Source organism: Colobus angolensis, unplaced genomic scaffold, assembly GCF_000951035.1.
Source record: "Colobus angolensis palliatus isolate OR3802 unplaced genomic scaffold, Cang.pa_1.0 Scaffold51, whole genome shotgun sequence".
NCBI classification, from domain to species: Eukaryota; Metazoa; Chordata; class Mammalia; order Primates; family Cercopithecidae; genus Colobus; species Colobus angolensis.
The window spans coordinates 2954836-2976179 of NW_012118599.1; the positions used below are offsets into that span (position 1 = coordinate 2954836).

The 21344-nt window shown below is 35.3% G+C and overlaps 1 protein-coding gene across 2 annotated transcripts in view; it reads right to left on the minus strand.

Annotated features, from left to right (window-relative positions):
* MLIP (muscular LMNA-interacting protein) overlaps positions 1-21344 on the minus strand; it is a 249380-nt gene that overhangs the window by 196365 nt on the left and 31671 nt on the right. The gene's annotated exons all lie outside the window — the stretch shown is intronic.

Sequence of the window (21344 nt, forward strand, 5' to 3'; positions counted from 1 at the left end):
TCACTATTACTTTTAGCTCTTTCTAAAAATAAAATCCACTATTGAAAAACAATGATTTATCACACGTCTCAAGAGGCTCAAAAGATTAGGACGCTAGCTATAAAAAAATGGAGAAAGAATTCTTCTCTAAGAAGTTTTTGAAATTAGCAATACAATGAAATATGAATATAGCCTATGAAGATAACTTTGATAGAAACAGCATTCATGCATATTCAAGTTTGTCATGTTCATTAAAACATATACCATTGTTACAGCAAAGCAGATGCATGCGAAGCAGATACATCATCATAATAGAAGACCATATAATACTTGATATTTTATTATTACAAATGTATTATTTTATGTAAACCATTTCTCTCCTCCTGAAGATCTTTTAAAAAATGCAAATACATAGGAGAGAATCAATACATTAAGTCACCTACATTATATAGACGTGGTTCTTAACTGCATCCGAAGTGTTCATCTTAATTCTATCTAAGGGGTCTATGAAGAGCATTCAATGGGTCCATGATGGGAAATATATTATGTTTTGTTTTTATTAATCTGTAACTGGAATTTAACATTTCTTTCAGTTATGAATGTAATCAATCAACCACTATAGAATTAGCACTATCTGTGACATTGATACCTACAAAAATCATAAATATTTTATATTACAAGTGTTGCATATATAGCAAAATATCACTTGTTCTCACCACTGCTTTGAACTTGCAATAGTTCTTGGAACTATTTCTGAATCTTGTACTATGCACATAAAAACAATATGCTAAAAAGAAGACCATAGACCCCTCAAACTGCCAAAAGAGTGCATGACTCAAAAAAGATAAAGAATCCTTACCTTATATAATGAGTTAACTTATAATGTTTATTTTCTCTTTGACCAGGCAACCAAAAAACATCCCAGGATACCGTTTTACCTGTGAAAAAGTTTCCACAAGGTTGGAAGGCAAATTTTGCATGTAATAAATTTGACATGCCTTGCCTTTTCCAGAAACAAAAACAGAGACATGGTTCTAGAGGCACATTACACGAGCTATCAGTTTGGAAATCACTGACTGGATATACTAGTATGTTTCTGTGGCTAAAATGTAAGCAGAGAATCCAGGCTTAAAGAACTGGATTGTTACCAATCCATTATCTGAGATATTAATCATGGGGGGAGGCGGGGAAATAAAAATACAAAAATATCTAACATCATATCAAACTGTGCTAGACCATCACGATTCTAAGGCTCTTTGAAAATTGAAGGAGAATAACAAAAATGATGAGCAAAGCAGAGAGACTGACTTACGGACAGCTGTCACAGTAAACAGTAAAGCATTCATGCATGGGTATCAGGAATGGCCCACGTTTAACACTTAACAGGACAGAGAGCAAACAATTATTTGGTGTGGTTTACCCCTAAAAGTAACAGAGAAAGGGAAAAATGGAAGAAAGTGAGAAACTATACAGCAGACACACTGTGACAAAAATTTTAAAACCCTTAGCAAAAAAGATTGTTTAGTGAGCCAAAAGGAATCACTTTTGAACTTAACCATTCCATATTTTTCCAGGTTGTTTTCCCTATAACTTTCCAAAGAATTACATTGACAAAACTTTATAGTACCAGAGAGAAACAGGAAATAGTTTAAGCTTGTCTTGTGATTCAGTCTATTATGCTCAAATAAAAAATACATCTGATTTGAGTGTTTTTTAAAGAAACATATTTTCCTTAAATTTTTGAGTGAAGTTGGCCCTCCATATAGATGAGTTCTGCATCCCTGGATTCAACAAACTACAGATCAAAAATATTCAGAAAAAAGATGTGTCTGCATTGCCTTTTTTTCTTGTTACTATTTCCTAAACAATACAGTATAACAATTCTTTATATAACACATTGTATTAGGCATTATAAGTAATTTAGAGATGATTTAATGTACATAGGAGGATATGCATAGATTATATGTCAATACTACACCATTTTATATCAGGGACTTGAACATCCTCAGATTGTGGTATCTGCAAGAGGTACTGAAACCAATCCCCCTTGAATGTCAAAGGAAGACTGCAGTTAAATTTTGAAATAAGAAGCATTATTTCCATCAAGCAACTGTAAGGGTCTTCAGCAGAACATGTATATGTTAATGTACTTGTTTTAATTTGTTACCTGTGCACATTCTAATGAGAAAGATTAATTCATTTTATTGGGAGGAAAAGCATACCATTCTCTGAATAATACTGAAATTATCTCAAGAAACAAATACATCTCCTAGATCTAACAAATAAATGAATAAACTAGTATAAAAATCAAATAAATTTTAAGTGAAGTTGCAACCTTGGATTGCAGATGCGGAGACACAGCACAGATTCTTAAAACACCTTGAGCACCATTGAACATGAATAGAGTGACCTGCAGATGTATCCCCGTACTAGTCAAGGCAATCAGCACTAGCTGTGGGTGATAGCACGAATGTAGAGCACACCTGTAAAACTGTCCTTTTTTCTAGAATGTTTCCCCATCTGACTTCTCAGAGTTGACATGTCTTTCATAACTACACCACCTGACAATGAATTAGAGCACACTTGGCCCAGACAAGGTTAATCACAGAGATAGACAGTGGAGGATAGCAGAGCTCTGGAAAAAGCCAGACCCAGAATCAAATCCTGGATCAAAGTCCTAGCTCTGAAATTGACTAGCTAGCTGGTGAAGGGGCAAGTTACCTAACTCTTGAAGTCTCAAATATATCATCTATCAAATGAAAATTATATAAATCCCATTTCATAAGTTGTCATGGGAAACAAGGTTAAAAATACATTCACAGTGTTTAAGACTGCTGTTTAAAGTGTCTGACAGAAAGTACTCCATTATTTTGTGAGTCCATATTAAAGTATTAACTTCTGACCTAAGCTAGACTCACAAGAAATTTTTTCTGGATTTCTTAAATTACGGAATGGATTGTTGAAATCCATCCTCCTTTGATGGCAGGGTGTTAAAACATAAAATCCAGGAGCCACTAGTGGTCTGTTGTCAGCCACATGACAACCATATTTTTCAGTCAGAAAGAAAGAAGCTGGGTGGGGTGCAGTGGCTCACCTGTAATGACAGAACTTCGGGAGGCCAAGGTCACCTGAGGTCAGGCGTTTGAGACCAGCCTAGGCAACATGGTGAAACCCCATCTCTACTAAAAATACAAAAATTAGCTGGGCATGGTGGCGGGTTCCTGTAATCCCAGCTACTCAGGAGGCTGAGGCAGGAGAATCACTTAAACTCAGGAAGCGGAGGTTGCAATAAGCCGAGATCACGCCACTGTACTACAGCCTGGGTGATGGAAGGAGACTCAGTCAAAAAGAAAGGAGAAGAGGGGAGAGGAGGGCAGGGAAGGGCAGGGGAGGGGAAAGGAGGGGAAGGGAGGGTAGAGGAAGGAGGGAGGGAGGGGAGGGAGAAAGAGAGAAAGAGACAGAGGAAGGAAGGAAGGGAGCTGAGATGAAGAAAGAACTAGAGATGGGTACCCAGAGGAGAACCTGGCCAGTATAAACCCCAACTTCAGATGTTCCTGAGGGTTTGTGCATCCCTAGCTTGGCTGAGACTTGGATTTTCAATTGTGTCTTGATGTGTAGGTCAGTAAATAGTGCTTTAGCCTTAAGTATATAAAGTTTGACTCCCATCACTTGCACTCTAAACTGATTACTACAGTGAGTTTTGTGGCATCCCGGATTTCCTCAGTCTCCACCTACAAGTGTTCAATGTGTACAGAAGAAAGCTTTTAACTTTTCTGCCTTTGTGCTGTGAATATTAAAATACAGAATTCACTTCAGGCCATGTGCCCTTCAACCTAAGAGAATCTCAAAATGCTGGTTGTCTGTTTAGAATAGAGCAGTAAAATTTAGCCTTAACTTGGAGAAAGTGACCAAATTTAAAGTGTGAATTAGAATAAGGTGATAATTCTAAAGAAGTGAAACTTTTATTTCTCTTTCTAAGTAATCTGCTACATTAAGGATTCTACAGAAGCCATGGAAGGTTAATTAGGGACAGTTCTAAAAGAAAAAATTAAATAAAGTGCCAATTTTGGATTTTCCCCTTTGTTTTATTTCTGCCTAACTGTGTATTTTGTTGAACTTGTTGGGCATTTAATTAATGGCAACTATCAAACAGTATGTCAAAGTCAATTTCTGTCTTCTTTTTATCAATTTCAGTATATTTGATTAATTCATTTGTGAATACATACAATATACTGAATTAATCTTAATGTCATGCTAAAGATCAAATGCCAACTCATGAATTTTAAAATTCATGATAGTTCTCCCATTAACCCCCAAAAGAGACTATGCCTTGATAAATAAATGCCTTCAGTAAATTACAGTGTACTTGTTTTCCACACAGATGTTGGAATTTTATAAGATTTCTCAAATATTTTCATGTGTCAATGCCACTGATAAAGGCAGAAAAGCTTGGGTAATTTAGTTTGGAAATAACTGTCATGGCCTCAAAATGGGAATGAAAGTAGATTTTTTTTTTCCTCTGGATATCACCCATGTTGAATATTTTGGCTTAAACTAAATCCTCACTTCATCAAAGTAATCTCTTTTTTTACTTAACTCCCATGTTTTTTTGGACAAAACATCACTTCCTAGTTAATATTTCATTGATTTGTGGTCATGTGTTATCTTCTTTACTTGATTGGAATGGCATTGAGGGCTGTGAATGTGGTTTATATATCCCTGTAGCTTCCCACAGCACCTGACTCAATATCTTGTACATAATGTTTGCAGAAGTAACAACTCACCTGTGAAACCAATCTATTTCTCATTATAATATAATGCTGAGTAATGTCTATTGCCTTCCCTCAGTCAGTATACAGAACAATCTAAATACCAGAAGTTCACTTGCCCCAAATATTCAGATGGTTCTGCATACACATGCGTACATGCACACACACACACACTGCTTAGAATTTCTTTCCCAAATGAGGAAGCAAAAGTCCATCTGCTATTTACACATCAATTTGAGTTACTTTAGTCAAATTTTGTGTTTCCTAAAGCCTCGGGAATTAGGATAATGAGGGTTTTATGAGCCAAATAAATAATACATGTTTAATGCTGACAGAAATAAAAATGTGTTTATTATTTTGAGAAGGACACCTGGCTGTGTGTGCGCACATGCATGCTCATGTGTATTCTGATACATAGAAATGTTTAAGTCTTTGACCTAATAATTCAAATTTTGAAATTTATTCCAAGTAAATAATTTGAAATTCTTTTTAATGAACATTCATAACAGCAGTTTAAAAGAAAAAACAAAAACATTTCAAATTGTCAATAGAAAAATCATTAAATAAGATTTAAGCAGAAATTTGGTTATGATTCTATACCTAAGATAAATGTAAAAAGGATATGTAAAATAATATTGAGTGGGCAAAATAAAATACAAAATTATATACACATTTTTATGTATTTGATGTATATACATATAATTTATTATGTATGAAAACTGGAAGAGTTTGTCAAAAAAAGACTACATATAGTTAACAGAGTCAAAAACCCATTTTCTGCTATTGAAAAGATTATTAAATAAGTAAAAACTATCAAATTCACAGAAAGTTTGATATAAGGACATGGAGAGGTGAATGAAAGGTTGTGTTGACTAGGAAAGTCAGAGGTGGCCTGGGTGATGTTCCAGAGAGGAATTGGGTAGAGCATGGGAAAAATAGCTGGAAACACAAGAGAATGGAGGGCACCAAAATCCACCCAACCACTTCAGATGCTGTCTAAGATCGACCTGCCTGAAGCATCCCACAGAGGCAAGGGTCTTCCTTAGAGGAGATTTCATAACCTCATTCAGAATTATTCATAAATCTCACTGGTATATTTTTCCTTGTATTTTCTCAAATGCCCTTGTGCTGTTGTTTAAGACTTTCATAATTGCTTTTCCTTGGAAAGAAATAATGATGTAGTTAACATTCATCCTTGGTGCAAATCCCTTTATATAGTTAGTAATATCTTTGAATATGCATCTAAATCCTTCTTAAAAGAATGAGAACTCTATCCTTCCTTGATTCTGTTTAATTAGAGGTGGTTTCATTGTAATTAGAAATGATAATTCTTCACAATTTAGTCCTAATAACAATAGGAAACACGTAAGAATTTATCAGGTACCGTTCTGGATGTTTAGCATGGATCAGTTGATTTTAGCCACACAGCCTACCTATGATGAAGGTACAGCTCTGTCTCCATTCAGATAAGAAAACCAAGGGACAAAGAAGTTTATTGTCCAAGATTTTACAACTTTGTTCTAACAGAGCTAGGATTTAGGCCAATAATCTAAACGAAGAGCCAGTCAATCACATTTAACATTGTCTCCATTAAAAATCACAAGTCTAATACTGGAAACTAAGAGAACTGTAAAATTCTGCCTTGAGATGAGTTTGCGTTTTCTGTGGTGGTTGTTGTATGTTGGTAGGTTACTCTTAAACCAGGGCATTAAAAAGAGAATTCTAATAAACTACTAAAATTTGTAAAAAGTCACTAGTCTAAGGAACAATTAATATACATATAAAGGAAGATGAATATATAAATTATATATTCATATATATTGTGAATACATATATTATATACAGGGGACCCCCGATAGGCAGCTGCTTGCCAATTCTAGAGTCCCCCAAACCTAAACTCAGAAGTAACAATCTGGTGTGTCTATACAGTTTAACTCCCTAATGCTTCAAAAGTTATCAATTGCAGAAGATAAGTTACTTGGCTTAGTGTAATTGTAAATTAACTTCTTTGTCTTAGGTGTTCCTGACTCTTACTTTTCCTCATAAATTTCCTTTAAGAATACCAGGGCTGCAAGCTGACCTTGATTCCCATGGCAGGGGTGCGGTGGTGGGGGGGTGTTTAGGGGATGGAAGAGATACGTTCATTCTTGTAGTTACCAAAGTTTGAAGGGCTTTTGAAAGAGACTTTGAGTCTCAAGATTCTTGTATCACATAGTTTCCTTTACTGTGCCAATAAATTAAATAAGCATATTGTAGGCATTGATTGTGCAGGGGAGCAAGTCAAAGGGTGACAAATCTTTATGAACAGCTAGTGGTCTAATATTGTGAAAATCTTCACACTTCTAATGCTCCCTTCCCAAAATCAAATAAATCTAATCACAGGCCCTGGGTGACAAATAAATGTGTATCTGTTGTTAACTCTTGACCCTGGGGATTGAATGAAGCTAAACACACAAAATAAACATAGGAATGAAAATTAAATGGAGTCTATCATTTTTCAGTCTCTTAATTTTAAGTCAAAATTATTCCCACACATCTGAATTATTTCCAAACTAAAACCAATAATTTTTAGTGGTTGGAAAATAAGAGATCATCAATACTATAACCCCAAACAACAAAAATCCAAACAAGAATAATTTCTCAAGCAGGTTTAACTTGTTTCCAATTAAACGCTAATTGGAAGTTCTTGATAAAACAAATTATTTAATTTGAAGCCATAAGTGTCCTTTCTAACTCTTAGATTGTACCAATTAACTTCAACATAGAATTCTAAAAGTACACAATGAATCTCTAAGGACAAATATCTGCCTTGAGCAATAAAATTTGGAGCAAGATTTTTATTACTATATATACCGAGAAAGCCACCACACACACACAGATACACACACACACACACACACACATGCCACTGACCTAGTTCTGCCTACTCCCATCCCACTCCATCTAATCATGTCTATTTTTAAAAAGCTTAGACTTTTTAGAATGAATCTACCTTGGACTTACCATAACAGTATTTGACCTGATAAAGCCAAATGTTTTAAATTGTTTAATGCCTATTTGTTGTACATTTACACCTCAAGGGTAAGCAAGAAAATTAAATGTATGTACAGAATTAGCACATCATTGTCAAATATGCCAAATTCATAATATTTTTATCACATCCAAAATGTTTCCTGCAAATATTACAAAACAAATAAGTTTAAAGTGGAATTTTTTCAGCAATTAATTTTTAAAATACACATATCTTCCCCATCCCTATCAATACACACACATTGGTGCAGCGAGTATTCGGAGTACTCAGATTAAAAGAGAAACAAGGTAATAGAGGAAAAGGGGGATCTGAGAGATATGGATAAGTAGAAAAAGACCTTACAATTTGACCTTTGACACACCCCACCCTCACTTTTTTTTTTTTTTTTTTCTGAGACAGAGTTTTGCTCTTGTTGTCCAGGCTGAAAAGCTATGGCACGATCTTGGCTCATGCAACCTCCGTCTTCCAGGTTCGAGCAATTCTCCTGCCTCAGCCTCCCAAGTAGCTGGGATTATAGGTGTACGCCACCATGACCAGCTAATTTTTTTTGTATTTTTAGTAGAGACGGGGTTTCACCAAGTTGGTCAGGCTCGTCTCAAACTCCTGACCTCGAGTAATCCACCCGCCTTGGCCTCCCAGAGTGCTGGGATTAAAGGCATGAGCCATTGCGCCCCGCCCAATTTGACCCATATTAATTCTAGCCCTGCACATTAATTGATTTATTTGACAAACATTTACTACGCGCCCACTTTGTGATAGGCACTCGACCTGATCTCTGTCCAAAATACATATGAAAACGCTGTCTTAAACTTGACTTCTTCCTTATGTTTTGCTTTTCAATAATCGTGGATAATTTCCTTTTTTATTTTAAAAAATTAAAAAATAGATATTAAAATTAAGCCAGCATCAGAAGAGGCTTAGAGCAGAATTCTGTTGGGGGATGAGTAAGTGCCACCTCAGTATTCCCTGTTCCTCACCTCTCTTCTTTACCTTTGATCCTCCCACACTCCTGGGAACAGAAAATGACAGAGCCCCACTTTACAGAAGGCAAGTAAATGGGATTATAGCAAAGGGTTCAGATGTTGAGTTTTCAAATAAGGAAATAGCCCAATTTATTTTAAAGGCACTTTGATGGCTATTGACTTGGCCATATTATGTATAGTCTGTGGAGAGGATACTTGGCAAAAGGCCCTTAAAACATCCCAAACATTAGTTAAACAGAGTAGATTAATTCAAACAATGTATTACAGAAAGCTTTGTCAGAACTTGAAAACAGGGAAAAGTGAAAATTGAGGGTGGGCTAATAAGGACATCATGAATGGAAAATGTGTTAGGAAGAACAATTCATTTAGGAATAATGAAATAGATATTGTTTGGATTGGAAGTAAGAAACACTACAAACGAAAAAGAAAAAATCTCCATACTGCTAATATAGAAAACAAATGATTCTCTATTCTGGTCCCTCTTTGCCCTGTCACTCAGATGGTAAAGGAATAGAATGTATGTTTCTGTACACTATTACCTTTTTGATCATGAAGGTGTCTAATGCAAAATCAGGTCAGCTGGAAACGATTTCAGAAACATCCTAAAATGAAATGTTTAAAATGTGTAGAGGGAAAATAAGTACATTTCAAAGCAAGGACTTTTAAAAGGCAATGGTTTAAAAAATATATACAAGCAACTTGAGAAAGTAATGGGATTGGCACAAATCCCTAGGCAATCCTGGAGCTATAACCAAAATAGGACTTCTAAACTAACCCTTGCTTTATCTTCCCACCCATGCTGAGATTTTCTTAATAAACCCTGTAATACTCAGATCTCTTCTTTAGTCTTTTACATCTTCATTGTTAATATTATTACAAGTTGCATCCATGGTTTACACTAATTCTTCAGTGTAAACTCCCTGAGGGCATGGGTAATATATTCACTTCTGCATCCCAACACTAGCACAGTGTTTAATACACAAATGGTCTCATTTATTCAATACCACTTAAATTCAATTTGTATGTCCTACTTCTGGAATTATATAAATTCTTCAAAGATCAGAGCCTGTTGCCTGGCATGAAGCTTTGAGCACAATGAAATAACAATGATAATGGTTATTTGCTGATTTTATCCACTTTACAATTAGGGAAGGACATATACTAGTGCATTTAATCTTCAAGCAATCCAGCAAGCCATGGTTTTATTTGCATTTACTGATAAGGAAACAAGCTCACATTTTGAGGAACCAGCTCAAGACAACTCAGCTGGTTAGTGCAGTCTAGCACTCAGCTTTCTCTTGATACAGTTTTGTCTACTGCTGATTTGGCCCTTGTCCTCAAGAAAAGTCACTCAGTTAACTTGGCCATCTCTATTTCCTTGCCTCCATCTCCTTCCTGAGCCAATTGTGTTTCTACTTGCACAGCAAAAGCAAGTCAGAAAAATGGCTCAGATGGGTGAAATTAACAAATTGTTAGTTACTGTTTCTAGAGTTCCAGACACTTCTCCTAGATATCTCAACCCCTTTGAAGCTTTTGTAAGCTTTTTACCATTGTCCATATCAACTATGACTAGATATGTGAAACACAAACAAATTTAAAATTATTCAGCCAAAAAAAAAAAAAAAAACAGTAAAACTTGAAACCTCTGTTATGTCCCTAATCAAGATCCCAAGATCTCTCTTTCCTATTTGCCTCCATCTGATTTCTCCCTAGGGCATTGCTGGGGGCTGTGCATTGATCTCTGTGTATCTTCTTTCTTTATCAAATGTATATATATAATTTTTTCTCTATTTGTCTGTTTTCCATCTTCATACCGTGATGGATCCTCCTTCTATCCTTTCTAACCCCCTTTCTGCTAAATTATTGTCCTATTTAAATACCTTTTTTTCTCGATTCCATTTTACATCTATCTAGTTCCAAAAATAAGAAATTAGAACAATTGTTATTTATGTAACCCTTGACTTAAAATGTTTCCTACCCCCATTCCATAGACTTTCATTTTCATCTAAAGATATCTAAATGTAACTGATAGGTATATTAGCTGAATGACAGTAAATGAGATAGTGTGGTTCACGTCAGAATGCACAGTGGGAGTCACATCTTACAACTCTGACCTCCACACATAATCACTAAGCATGTAGCCAAAGAACATTCTGACCCGACTGTGATTTCCTTCCTGTTTGCTCTGACTCTAGCCCCATGGAGACATTTAGGAATGCTGGTTGTAACAGTGAAAGGCCAAATTACAACACAGGTAAATAACTTCTCTACTAAGATTTCTTATATCTCAGTTGAACTTGTCATGAAGAAAGCGTTGCTAAAATAACTAGGATATAGGAATGTCATTTAAGAATGAAGCACTTGAGAATTTTGGCAAGAATGCCATATATTTAACACATAATATTGTCATCTTTAAAAAGTAGAGTAGATAACTATAGCTTTCAGCAGCTCTGAAGGTATCCAGACGTTCCAGGGAGAGTACTTGAAGCTATCTAAGATCTCTCGGGACACATAGTAATTTGTCATTTCCACTTTTCCACTGCTCTCTCTATATTTATAAAGTGAGTTTAAAGGTATTATATACAGGAGCATTAAATTTACTATTTTAAAAATCTTTCATCAAACGTCTACTTTTGTGGATAAAACTTTAGGAGCAATCACTACGTGCCTATGCTGAATGAAAAGGATCTCATTTGCTGTCAATCAAGGCTCAAAATATTTTGAGAACTAGAAAGGAAATAACCATTGTAAAAATGAAACTAAGTTTAGCCAGTATAATAGAGTGATTATTCCATTCATAAACCAAACTAGTAACTAACAGACAGAGCCAGACATTTTCCATGGCCCTCTTTTTCTCTTTAAATGTCCATTAGCTAAATAACCAAATACTATTTTAAAAAATGCTAGCCTTTAGATATACCAATAATACTAATCCTGCTATTTATTATGGTCAGCAGGGAATTAAGAACAACACTCATTAGTGAATCTAGGGTTGTTCACTCATGAATTGTGTGACTTTGCACCTTCATTTCTATATTATTTTGATAAAGTGAGAAATCTGGAGATGATTCTTTTCTCATCCCCATATTCCAGAAGTTTATGAATTGTCATCAAATTTTAATTCACATCCTATTTACTTGAATATTTCTCCTCCTCGTATATTAATTTCTCAATTTGGAGAATAGAGAGGAAGTATCAATAAGAATTAGCAGTAGTATTGTAGTAGTATTATGGCATGCACAGAGGAATGCCTGAGTTTTGCAAGTCACCTAAATTCCAAGGAGTTCTGAGGGATCCACATACACAAAGACAAATCAAAGTAACATTTTGAGCGCCAGATTCTTCAGTGAAAGACTGAGTAAAAGCCTGAATTAATCTGAGCCCTATCTGAGCCCTAAGCGTAATCTTTTACTTTATCCAGACAACTAGAAGCAGCACATCTGAGTTGAAAGGAATATACGGAAGAAAGGGAAGGAAGGAAAGCATGCAAGCTAGGTAGGCCCTTAGACAAAAGTCTCTGAATACAATGATTCAAATCTCTCTATCTCTTTGTCTTGAAAATGTATACCCAACCAATATATCAGTTTCTAAATGATAGTACAGCAGATCTGCCTTACAGACTTGTAGAATTTACTTTTTTGTTATTGATGTTGTTAAAACCATCCAGGTTCAACTACGGAGTTTTAAGCTTGAATTTACTATAGTGGAAGTAGAAGGTAAGTCAATTTCCACGTATCTTTTTTCTGAATTACCTCTTTTTCCTCCCTCTATCTCTCTCTATCTTCCTCTAGATAATTTGATTTCTACCCCCAACTAATCGTGAATTACAACAATTGTCTTTGAGCCAATATCTGATATCTGATATTTGTTTGAGGGTCCAACATCACTAACAATTTTTTGTATGAGGTATGGAAAAGAGAGCTGTTTCTTCTCATCTAGAACAACGTGGCTTCAATTCCTAGTCAAATTGTTTGGTGCTTATACGAAATGTTACTTTCTCAAGGAGAATTTTATTAGCCTTTCGACCTGAATTAAATGGTCTGTGTTTTATCCCTCCCTTTTATAACACTAATCACATAGCTACTTGTTTAAAGACTGCCCTTCCTATTAGAATGTAAGCCTCATAAAGTAGGCAGATGGCCATAAGGCCATAGAGCACATCAGTGCTGGTTAGATAAAGGCTACCCTTTCTCCAGACAGATGCAACCCTGTGCCATAGTGCTCGGCTTATCAAGTGGAATGCTGCCTGCATTTCGGTTCCCACCAAATTCTTGGTGGTAAACATGCAAAATCACACACAGTGTCCAAAATGCAGAGATGACCTCTTTGTTTTTACCACTGTAACCCCAGTACCTAACACAAAGTCTGACACCTGGAAGATGCTTAATAATTATTTATCAAATTGAATTTTGATACTTGAAAGGGAAGTAAAGACCCAATTATAAACACAACCTTTCCATTCATTTGCCCAATTATTTCTCCTACATGTTTTTCTTTCTATTCCCCCTAAAATATACACATACACACACATATAATGTCTCTACACAAAGTATAGATTATATTTTTCTAAGCCTGTGATCCAAAATTATTTGCCTAATTTGACTTCTAGAAAGTCTGGCTACTATAACTTAGCTTTATATTTAAAGTTTCAGGGGTAAAGTGGAAGAAAATATGCAAGTTAACATCGTGTATTATTACAGGTCAGATTTTCTTCTCCTGTTAAATACTGTCAACACATTTGTTGAACCTTTATTCTCTATTTTTGCCTCTCTGTCTCAGTTTGTAAAGGTCTCTTGCATTTCTTCAATAAAACAGGAGTTCTATTTAATGGCAGAAATTTCATACTGTATCTTGGAATTCTTAAAGCAAAACATTTTACTACATTCAGAAAAAAATATTAATCCAATGTTTAAAAAGAAAAACAAAATTAATTCCCAACAATCAGTTATCTCAAATGGAAAAAACTGCCTTAAAAAAATTAGTGGACTTGCCTTGACTTGATGTGATCTAGTAGAAATGGATTAGTATTTGTCATAGATGTTGCAAAGAGATTTCTGCAGAAGGAGGAAAGTCTGAGAAGGTCTATATTCTCAGCATTTCTAAGAATACAGGTTCTGCTACAACAAAAAGCAACTACTATTCCCCCGAATGCAAATATGCAGGCATTTTAAAAGTTTATTAACCCTTACAGACAAAAGAATGTAATAAAATTTCTAGCAAGATAGTTTGTTGTGAGTTCACTGTAATAGTTATGAAAAGTCTGAGAAGTTTGGTTTATTTTTGTATCCTGGGGTAGTAGTCATACACAGTTGTAACTACTGAACTTAGAAACCTTCCAAAGTTCAGACTGCATGATTATAGTCCCAACTTCCCATCTACCCAGTGTAGCAGCCATATGGAATTGTTACGTGTTGTGTGTTAGAACCAGGGTTTTGTGGATAAATGCCATCTCTGGTGCCAACTAGCTGTGCATGTCCTTGGGCAAGTCATTTAATTTCTCAGTGCCTTGTCTCCTGATCTGAAAAACTGGGATAGAAGTAGTACCAAAGTCACCTGGGCTATTGTGAGGAGTAAATGAGTGAATACATATAAAATGCTTAGAACATGTCCGACAAAGGCAAGCATTCAATAAATGTTAACTCTATGCCTTTAAGCAATTTTCTTTTCTTTTCTGTGACTTACTTTTCTCATTTATAAAGCAAAAATAACCCTACTATCTTAGAACATTGTAAAAATCACGGTAGAGATGTAAAAAATGCTTTAGAATATTTTAACTTCTATGCAAGTATCAAAAGTGAATTAAACTAATATTATGAACTACTAAGAAATTTCTTTTCTTTCTTCCTTCAATTGAAAATACTTTTTAAACCTTCTTCTTCACTCCGTAAGAGAAATGTTTCACTAAAAAGAGCTAGGAATTATACATCAATGTAGATAATAGCTGTGGAAATAAAGGCATTCTTGCTGGCAAGCTTCTAGAGACGGGTTTTAGCATTTTTCTGCATATAGAAGATTGGGGCTTTTTCAGTATCACAGAGTGAACTAAAAACACATGACATGAAAATATGAAAGCATTCTCTCAGAAGTAGAAGAGGTCTGTCACTCCTGGGTCTCCTACTGTTTACTTCTGCAAGTATTCCCTAGTGCATCAATTGATAGAGCAATCTATCAAAGGTGCAGGGAGCAGAATGACCTCTAACAAAAGGAGAAAGCAACATCTTTCCAAAAATGAGGAAGGGAAGCTAGAAGACATTAGCAAAAGCCTTATGAATTGCTCCCAAAGGTCTGCTTGACCTTTCACGTTCAAGCTGCTGTACAGCATGTCCTATTTCAGCTTTTCATGAAACCTTTCAATTCCTCAAACTTGGTCAACTTAGAGCCAAAACTTAAAGATGAAAAGGCAAAGCCATGCACTTAGGTCAAGAAAAGGCCTGCTGTGGTGCGTGATGGATGAGTTTTAGTTCAAATAATTCACAGAAACAAAGCTGCTGGGTAGGATGCTTGTAAACATGACATGTCCACAGTATGATGACTCTAACAAAATAATTTAAGCAAATATTTTTAAAATTAAGATGTCATTTTAAAATTTAAAAGCGGAATATGGTTGTTGTAGAAAAGTTTTAAAATATTAACAGATATATAAATATGTAAAATGCAACAACCATCTACATGGTAATAACTCGCAGATAACCCACATCACATTAGACCTTAGATTCTAAGCTTCATGAAAGCAGGAATTGCCAATAAGGGTAAGCAAAAGAGACATGATCTCTGCCCTCAAGGAGTTTAGCAGGCACTCCTCTGTCAGGTCTCTACTGAAATGTCACCTTCTCAGCAGTCCCTGATCACCTTATTATAAATTTCCTTCCAATATTCCCCATTTAATTTTTCTCTATGCTACTGATCGCCTTTGAATATAGTGTATATATTTTTAATAATCATATTTATTATGTGTTTCATGTTATATTTTTTGTTTATTTTATTGTCTCTCTCCTGTCACTCAAATGTTGATTTGCTATGATATTCCCAGAGTTTAAACAGTGCCTGAAACATATAAGGCAACTAATATTTGTTGACTAAATTAATGAATGAACAGGGATTGAATGAAAACATACTTCATGTAGTTTTTTCTGAATAATTAACTATGTGCCCAATAAGAGAGGACTAGTTAATAAAGATTGATATTTCTGTTAAAAAAAGGTATTTTGAAAATATATTTCTACATTTACTAGCATGTAAAATTTCTACCATAAATTTGTTAGATTTTTGAAAGCCACATTATGAAAACATATATATGATATAACCTCATTTTCAATATACATACACGTATTTGTATGTTTATATTGATAAATAATCCCTGCTATGTGCCCAGGATCAGGTTACATATTGGGGACACATAGAAGGAAAAAAAAAAAAGATAGTGATGAAACAATGTAATAAGCACTGTAACTAATATACTTATGTGAATTACTTCTGCCTTAGGAGAGGTCTGGCTCCTTGAGAAAATGTGTAGGAAAAGGTGGGAAACAGTTATCTCATTAGAGGAAAGATGCTTTATACAAGGACAATGACTTTAATGGAAAGCTGCCAGGGAAACTGTTATCTTGCACATGATAATGCAACGTCCTATTTACCATTCAAAAGCAAAGCATGATTTCTATATTATTCATGATCACAATGAGATCTTGCAAGTGAAATATTGACTATTATTGCTTTGATATCTTTAATCTAACCCTGAATATGGATAGGAACAGAGTGAAAATTCAGTGAATTGCAAAAATGTATGTTTCTGCTTTCAGTTCACATTCCATTACAGGATGCTATATCTGGTACAGTACTGAATCTCAAGAAGACCTGTCATTTTTTTTTTTTTTTTTGCCTTTTTTTCCCCACTGTCCTTAATACACGAAAGAAAGTAGAGACTCTGAAACTCAATCTGACACAATCCACCCTGTTTGTCATCAGTACGATGTGTCATTTGCAAGTTCATCCAGTCTCTTCCATCCACTACAGGGTGTGGAGCAGCTAAGAATAGCTGCAGAACTTGACTCTAAGCTGCTTGCCGGGAAGCACTAAACTTACTGCATGACTCACTGTGGGATGTAAATTCTTATGAGAGCACTGATAAAAAAGGAGTCTTTCAGCAAGAGAGCCTTTTTAATGGGTTGCTAAGAACTTTCACCACTTTGGTGTTTTTGTGAAAAAAAAAGCAAACTTGTACATAGGCCACATTCCTGAGCACAGTGAGTGGCACACGGGTACATTTCTCCCTTGTGGCTCAGATAGCAAATTTGGATGGTTTCCATTAAAGAAAATCTAAACTCTGAATTATGCTTTGCTCATAAACAGCACCACAGGCTTAGATAGTAGAGCCAAGGTTTAAACAGCCTGGGAGTGCTTGTACATGCTTCATTTCAAGTCATTCCTGTATTATTTATTATATTAGCCACTAGTGCACTTAGTCAGACATCTCAGAATTTCCCACCTGGATGCAATTCTCAAATAGACACTTAAAAATCTGGAAATAAAATTAAAATTGTAACAGGGAAATTTTACTCAGCTAGGCACTGTGCTAAGCCCTTTACATATATTTTCTAATCTAATTTGCACAATAACTCTACACAGTATATTATATTAATATGACTAAATTAAGTTCAGTTACTTGCCCACAGTCACAAAGCTAGTAATCATGATAGCATTCTGCAGTTTGGCATTTCTTTCATTTTAATTTCCAAACCACCTGCTATGGTAAATCAAGAAATTAATATCATGTCACTTGAACTTTATAATGAGATTTCATACAAGTCCCTGCCTACGTAAGTAAGACTATTAATTTAAACTTTATATTGCATTTTCCCAGAATGACAATTAGGAGAAAAAAAGATAATTTCTCTAAACCGTAAAAGAAAAGACATCATAAATGCTATTCATTCTCATATGAAGTTTAAAGGTAGGAAAATATAAATATCATCTCTTTAACATCCCAAAATTATGGTTCTGAGTATATTCTCTTACCTTATGAAATAGCTGACATTTGACTGTTTTGAACCACAAAATGGGAATTTCACATGGTTCAACCCACTAGATAACATAGTGGTGCTTAAGGTTTGGGTATCACGGTCAGGAAGACCTAGGTTCAAGTCCTGATATTGCCACTTTCTAGTTCTGTGTTCCCAGCACACTATCACTGCTCTTAGTCTTACGTCCTTTCATTAGAAAATGGGGCTAATAAAAGTGCTCACTTTTGTGAGAAGATGATGTACAAAGCACTTAGCAGTCAACAATGCTCTGAAATGACCACCATATTTGTTATTCATCTACTTTCAAACCGACCCAACAATTTCCCCAATCCACATACCTCCTTCTTATAATACCTCAAAGTAGACCAGCATATTAATAAGAGACCTCGGCCGGGCGCAGTGGCTCACGCCTGCAATCCCAGCACTTTGGGAGGCCAAGGCGGGTGGATCACGAGGTCAGGAGATCGAGACCATCCTGGCTAACATGGTAAAAACCCGTCTCTACTAAAAATACAAAAAAAATTAGCCAGGCGTGGTGGTGGGCACCTGTAGTCCCAGCTACACAGGAGAATGAGGCAGGAGAATGGCGTGAACCCGGGAGGTGAAGCTTTCAGTGAGCCGAGATCACGCCACTGCACTCCAGCCTGGGCGACAGAGTGAGACTCCATCTCAAAAAAAAAAAGAGAGAGAGAGAGAGAGAGAGACCACTCATTCACCACTATTCCTTTATCCTGTGAAATAAACCTCAGATTCATTTTAGAAACCAATAGATTGAGCTTTGCACTCTAATTTAGTCCCTCATTCTAGAATTTTATATTTATAATTTGTCACAATGTCTTCTCATATTTCTATCTTGGACTATCTCCCCTTTTCAATAAGCAGTGTAATTTTTTCCTTATAATTTCTCTCTAAAAAAATCAGTGAAAAAGAGCATTCTTGAATGTGTGCTAAAACTAATTATTATAACTCAGAGATTGTTAGGACCCTATATATAAACAATTGTGACAATGTGTGTCCATTTTTATGTGGATAATTATGTACCCTTTTCAGTTATTTTGTGTAAAATAAAAATAGATCTCTGTGTCTTTTCAAATTTTTGCTAAAAACAAAAATGCTAATTCTCTAAAATCAGTGTTATTAAACATAATCTAAACCTTTCCTTTCCTTACCAGAGTTGCAGAAACAATTCAGGCTTTCTCAGTAGATGGTTGAACAATGGATAAATGAACTTAAAAGTTTCCTTCCGCACTAGGAGTGCCTTGATTTTCACAGGAGTTTAATGTGCTTTCCTGATGTCATTGGTCATGGTCCAATTTATCATCGTCGTCCTGCAGCCATCCAGGTAGATGTTCATCAGAGCCTAAGAGGATCATATGTTTCTTCTCTGGGACCCAGTAATAGAGCAAAGGGCTATGCCTATGTTCTCAACTGGGCAAGTCAGAGTTCTCACCCATAATTTTGTAACTTAACACTGTTACCATTATCTTTTCTATCATAATCCATGAGCCTACCTAAGAGTGAGGCCAACACAGAGAAGTCAGAAGAAGAGAGAAAGCAGCGCAGCAGTAAGATGGAGAAAATCAGACACTGATTACATCAATTTAGCCTCTGAATTGATCAGCTCTGCCTGAAGTCCATATACCCCTGTTCCTCCAGTTATACCAACCAATAAATTCCCTTTTTTAAAAGGTAATTTGAATTGTATTTGTTACCAGCAAACAACAATAGGAAACATGTAAAATGCTTGCCATAATGCCAGTCCATACTAAGTGTTCTAAACTTTATCTATATTTATATAGCCCAAAAACTGTGTTTTTAAAAATTACAAACTTTATGGTTAGATAAAACCATCAAGATCTTCCATTCCTGTTCCCTCACTTTTCAGAGACACTGAGACCCAGAGAGGTTAAAGTGTTCCTCACAATCAAATTGCTCTTTAATTGCATATCTGGGATCAGAATCCCAGATTTTCTTTTTCCTATGTGTCATATTCCCCTAAAATTATCTACAATATAGACACTATCAGGATTAATTAAGGTCTGGGAGGGCCATTAAAAGTCTCAAACACAGGTAAAGAGAAAAAAGTAGTCTCCTTTAGACTGAGTTTAAGAGTTTTGTATGTTTGGGCTTTGGTACATTTTTCAAACAACATTAAAGTAATAATCAGTACATTTGAGTTTTCCACTGATGTTACAACGACCCATTCCCTGCCTTTGTATTGAAAGGAAAAAATAAAAGAAAAAGATAATATTTGACGTGGCATATTTAAATTAAAATTATTAAACAATTTAATTCAAAGAATGCATTGATTTCAAGCACTCAAAAAGCACTCTACAATGTATTATACACAAAACAAAGATGACTAACACATACTTGCTACAGGATAGTTCTTCAAATATTATATTTCTATTAATACTTATATATTTATAACATACAAATATTTATACTAGTAGACTGCTTGAGGTCCAACAAGGAGGTTGAGAGTGGGGAGAAGGGAAAGTGGAGCAGGAAACACAAAAGAGATGGAAACAAATTCCTCCTGAAGGACTTGGGGAGAACTTCTTGAAAAAGCGCCTTGAGCTAGTTTTACTGCTGGGTTGGATTTCAAAAGCCTGCATTGGAAACATCTGCAGTACAAAGACATTCCAGATGTAGTAAACAGCACGAGGACAGAGAGTTCAGAGTATGTTTTGTAAACACAGATGGACCTGTGAGTTCATGTGAAAGATAAGCGTATAAAAATAGTTAGTGTTAGGTGAAGAATATCAGGAGAAGAACCTCCTGTCTTTAATAGGCTTTCAGAATTCTCAAAACCTCAGAGTGTAGGGGAACAATACCATGATGCCCATACAGCTTGCCAGAATACAAAAACTGCACTCAATGCTCTATTTTAACCAACTGGGGCAAAACAAACTTCTCTTTCACGATTTTATGTTTCATCAATAAAAATGTTGAATTTAGTTATAAAGATATGCAATCAAGCAATGACCGTATTAGGAAAAATGGAAATCAAAAACAAAAAAAAAAAACCCAAATTATAAACAATCTAAATGTCTAGCAGCAAACTGTCAAATAATGATAATATCCAAACCATAGAATACTATCCAGACAAATTAACATTGTGAGGAATATTTAATGAGAACAATAATGTTCAAATATGCTGTGACCCAAAAAAGAGGACTAAACACTATATGCAGAATGAATTCGTTGTGTGCAAATGTGTATATCTGTACATGTACATGTACGTGTTTGTGTAAAGCAAGATATACCAAGGCATTAGTCATGGTTATTCCCAGATGGTAAGCTAAAAGATATTACATGTGTTTTCATTTTCTTTCCATTGATTACTTGTGCTTCAAGCCTTTATTATAGAAGCATGTATCACTTTTGTAAAGTAAAAATAATATGCATATGTATATACTTAGGTATGTACAGGCTTAATCCTTTACATGAGGGAAGGTGAATTTAAAGTAGACACTAGGGCTTCAGATGTTTATTTAAAAGAAAATTAATAAATCAATGAAAGGATGTTCTTTTTTTCTGTAACAAGAGCTCCCATGTG